Here is a 5000-nt window from a genome sequence, read left to right as displayed (position 1 = left end):
TCCGTTGTTTTGTTTTCTGTTTTCTTTCTGCCCGTTTATTTTTCTTCAACCAGAGGGCAGACAGGAGGCAGGCAGGCTGTGAAACTCAATAGCTGGGGTGCTGTGGAGAGGAGTGTGTGTGTGTGTTGGGGAGGAAGAACGATGATAGTGGGGTTTGGGGTAAGGCTGGGATCAGAGAGAGAGAACGAGAGAGAGAGAGAGAGAGAGAGAGGAGAGAGAGAGAGAGAGAGAGAGAGAGAGAGAGAGAGAGAGAGAAAGAGGGGGGAGAGAGAGATTGTTTGAGGGATGCGTTGCCATGGTTACAGTTAAGGGGTTTGGATAGAGTTCCAACCCATGATGGAATGGTTGGATCCTTAATTAAACCAACGTGGCCTTTCAGGCACTCACACCCAGGGTCACATGTACAGGCAACACACACACACACACACACACACACACACACACACACACACCCACACACACACAGCTGGGTCAACACATGTTTCTCTTTAGTAGTTGTTTATGTTCATGGAGCGAGAGGGGCGGGGGTCTCTCCCAGGGCTGAAGTGGTGATCGTAAAACAAAACGTCAGTAAACAAATACTATAGAGTTCACAGAGAGAGAGAAACAGAGACTGAGAGAGAAAGAAAGAGAGGAAGGAAGGAAGGAAGAGAGAGGGAGGGAGGGAGAAGGGATGGAGTGATAGAGAGATATCTCTCCAGCTCTGCTGTTATGAATGGAAAAAGATGAACCAGAATCTCAGCAACTCTGCAAAGAGTGTTCTGCACACAGGGCTGCGTGCAGCAGGACGTCAGACAGAGAGTTCTGCTCTCCTCCAGTCCTGGCCCCTTCTCCAGGCCTTAATCTCTGCTGCTCTCCCCTTCTCTTTCCTGGTGTCATGGTTGATGTGAAACACGCCAGTATGTGTGTGTGTGTGTACGTGAAAGAGCAGTATCGTCAGTCTCTGTGTAATAACTCTCTCTCTCTTTCTGTGTGTGTGTGTTCTGTTAAAGTTCCTTCTGTCTGAGTATAATGAGTTCCCCAAGGCCCTTTTCAACTCCCTCCCTCCCTCCCTACCTCTCTCCCTCCCTACCTCCCTACCTCTCTCTCCCTCCCTCCCCCCCCCCCTCCTGCCCAAACTTGGCCCTATTAACCCCTGGCTTCCCATCACATGTTTATTTAGGTATGGTGGGGGAAGGAGGGGTGAGGAAGGAGGGTGAGGAAAGGAGAGTTGGTTTACTGTGTTCTTCTGCTTATTTATACAGGGGTGCCAGGGCTGTGCGTGAGCGGGGGGGGGGGGGGGGGGGGGGGGGGGGGGGGTGAGGGGGGATGGGGGAGACGGGGGGACGGGGGGGAGTGCGGGTGTCACTCTGAACCTAGTTTGTAGCTTGGTAGCTTTGTGGTGGGGTTCTCCTGGAGAGCGCCCTCGATGATTCCTCAGTGTGGCGGAGGTCAGTGGCTTCACACCTCACAGAGAAGCAGGGGCTGTGGTGTTGTTGTCTGACCCAGCCCACACACACACTCACACACACACACACTCACACACACACACACCGGTGGAGAGAATGTCAGACTGACCAGGATGTAGCTCAGGGTGAACTTTCACTCCCTCTAGACAGGATTGGCCCGTTCAGGGGGTCATAGGTTACAGAATGCCATTCAGAGAGGGGTCCACACACACACTCACACACACACACACACACACACACCTTACCCAGATTAAACGTTGTCTCCACTCTAAAACCTCCCTGCTCCCCAACTCCAGAACACCGACCGCAACACGAGGAACGACCAGGAAAAGCAAACAGTGGCGCCACGGCGGTCACCTCATGTTCTGTCGTTTCTATGACGATGCGCCGTGAACGTGACGGAGAGAGAGAGCGGCCCATGCGAGGAGCAGGGTTGCTCGCTCGTCTGGGATTTTTGTCCAGATTAGTGAATATTACTTCTGGGCCTGGATTATCCCATCTCAGCTCTGGACTGCAGAGTCACACCACACTGAGGAGTCCCTGTGATGATGTCACACAGCGTGTTCAGTGGTCCGTGTGAGATTAGAGGATTATTCAGCGTAAACTGTTCCCTGTGTTTCTCCTTCTGTGTAATCTGGACTGGTTGGGCAGGGAGGTGGGGTGGGGTACACCTCACATACCTTTTTATTCACGTTGAGATTAGCTGGACACCAAACAAAACAGCAGAGGAGATTAGAGACCAGATTGGAGCTTTAATTTGATCAAGCGTTTATTTTTGAAGGGGGGTAAACACGTCTGGGCCGGTCTCGTGGTCAGAAAGGGGAAGTTTGCTTTCATGACGGAGGGTCACCAGTTCAGAGTGTCGACCAAGATGTCAGGCCCCGGCCAAGGAGTGCTACTGTCACTCTGCTGGGGGCCGGGGGCCGGGGGGCTGGGGGGCTGGGGGGCCAGGGGCCTGGGGGGCTGGGGGCCTGGGGGCCCCTGGGGGCTGGGGGGGCCTGGGGGCTGGGGGGGCTGGGGGGCCGGGGGCCTGGGGGGCCGGGGGCCTGGGGGGCCGGGGGGCTGGGGGCTGGGGGGGCTGGGGGGCTGGGGGATGGGGGGCTGGGGGGCTGGATGATAGGTGCAAGTGGTGGTGGAGGGCTAGGTAAAGGGGTGTGGGGTTTGTTACTTTGTTACTTTTTACTAACAGTAAGAGTATCTGTACTTCTACTTGAGTTAAGGATGTGTGTACTTTTTCCATCTCTGGCCGTGGGGCATGGAAGCCTGGGGGCTCACCGGAGGGTCAGGGGGTCATGACTGCAGGCAGCAAGGTGACAGGGGTGGGGGGTGGAGGGATGGAGGGCCGTGGGGCCTGGGGGCTCACCGGAGGGTCAGGGGGTCATGACTGCAGGCAGCAAGGTGACAGGGGTGGGGGTGGAGGGATGGAGGGCCGTGGGGCATGGAAGCCTGGGGGCTCACCGGAGGGTCAGGGGGGTCATGACTGCAGGCAGCAAGGTGACAGGGGGTGGGGGTGGAGGGATGGAGGGCCGTGGGGCATGGAAGCCTGGGGCTCACCGGAGGGTCAGGGGGTCATGACTGCAGGCAGCAAGGTGACAGGGGTGGGGGGTGGAGGGATGGAGGGCCGTGGGGAATTCCTGGACCTTCCCCTGGCGCGCTCTAGGATCAAGGATCAGACCTCAAAATAGCATCCGAAGGCTCAGCAGGGATTTCCCTGTCGCCTGATTCTCTCTCTCTCTCTCTCTCTCTCTCTCTCTCCTCTCTCTCTCATGGTTCCAGCTTGTCTGGTCCTAACGGGGCCGTCTCACCTTGATGACATCACAGCCATGTTATTCTGGTGCGAGTGGGTGGTGTGACGGATCCAGCTTAACCTCCTCCACCCTCGTGACGACTCCTCCACCCTCGTGACGACTCCTCCACCCCTCGTGACACAAGCAGTTGGTCTGCTTTCATTTGGCAGCACAGTGGCAGCCAGGAAGAAGATTTACGACCGAAGAGAAACAGAAAGACAGAGCGTCGCCGGGGGAACCGGAGAGATGGAGCCGGAGGGTTGAAAGCAGACAGCAATTGCGTCTTTTGAAACCGGTGCCTAGAACCGAGGTTCCCAGAGAACCGACCCAGGCCTGGGTTCCCTGTGGCGTTCCCAACACTGACGCTTTGTCTACTGGCTCTCCAGGACGCTCAGGGGAGCTCACACTGGCACTAGCCCAGCCAGGTCCTTTCATGTTGGGGCACTGAGAGAAGGGGAGGGGGCGGCCAGGTGGGGAGGTAGCCTCATGTTCAGGGATTACGTGGATTTAGCGCTACAGTACCTGGACCTGGCCTTGTAGAGGGGGTGGTTCTGGGCCCTGGTTCTGGCTACACAGGGGCCAACCGAAATATCACCTTTCAAAACCAGACTTGAACGAAGCCCATTAGCCCATACAGAAGTCATTGTTTTCCTCATTTCAGAAAGTGGACTGTGGGGACTAATAAACAAGCTGGCGTTCCTCGTTCAGGGGTCCAGTTCTGGTAACTCGATCTTACGCTGACAAACACTGGCACAATCTGAGAAGCTGGAACTGGCTTCTATTTCCACTAAATACTTTCTGTAAACTCACCTCAGCTCACCCGCCAGCCTGTATCCTCCTGAATACTTTTGTCTTGCTCAGGTGCGTGAGGTGAAGCTCATCCATACCTGGGCCGACACCCGAGGCCCCTGGGGGCCCGAGGCCCCCTGGGCCTTCAGGACAGGGCTGTATCCAGCCTCGTCCCGGTGAGGGACGCGTTGGCGGTCAACATCTTCTGATCTGTTCAACTTTGAACTCGGCTGTGTCTGCCCTCCAAAGCACTCAAACACCCTCCCTGTCCTTTCAACATTCTGCCTCCCTTTCTCTGGGAGATCGTAATTACAGGTTAACAGTCTGAGTGGCACCAGAGTGTGTAAGTGCTGTTAAATCCCCCCCCCCCCCCCCCCTCTCTCTCTCTCTCTCTCTCTCTCTCTATCTATCTCTCTCTCTCTCCTCCCTCTGTCTCTCCTGTTGATGGAGAGATAAGCGAAGACAATGAACATCTTTGAGCTCAGACAGAATGGATGGTTTGACACACACCCATCCACACACACCCATCCACACACACACACACACACACACACACACACACACACACACACATACACACACACCCATACACACACACACACACACACACACCCATAAACACACTTTTAGAGGAGTGACGAGGAGGGGAAGACAACTGTGTTATCATGTCCCTTTATGGGACACAGGAAATGCACTCCAAATAACCCTTCTCTCCAGACTCGATCCACTCAACACTGTACTGTCAAACTCTCTGCATGGGCTCTCCTTTCACATCTTATGATGTAAGGGAACAAGTTAATGCAGGTCAACACACACACACACACAAAACAAAGCTTGTTTTCAGCAACGTTTCTGACTTTACCAAACAGGTAGCGAGAGCTGGAGGGGCACTTTGCCACTTGGCAAGCTGCCACCTTCCATTAACTGCTCCCTCTCTCTCCTCCTCTTCCCCTGTTCCCTCCTCTCCTCCTCTTCC

Source organism: Osmerus mordax, chromosome 26 (genome assembly GCF_038355195.1).
Source record: "Osmerus mordax isolate fOsmMor3 chromosome 26, fOsmMor3.pri, whole genome shotgun sequence".
NCBI lineage: Eukaryota > Metazoa > Chordata > Actinopteri > Osmeriformes > Osmeridae > Osmerus > Osmerus mordax.
Note: the sequence above shows the minus strand (reverse complement) of the source record.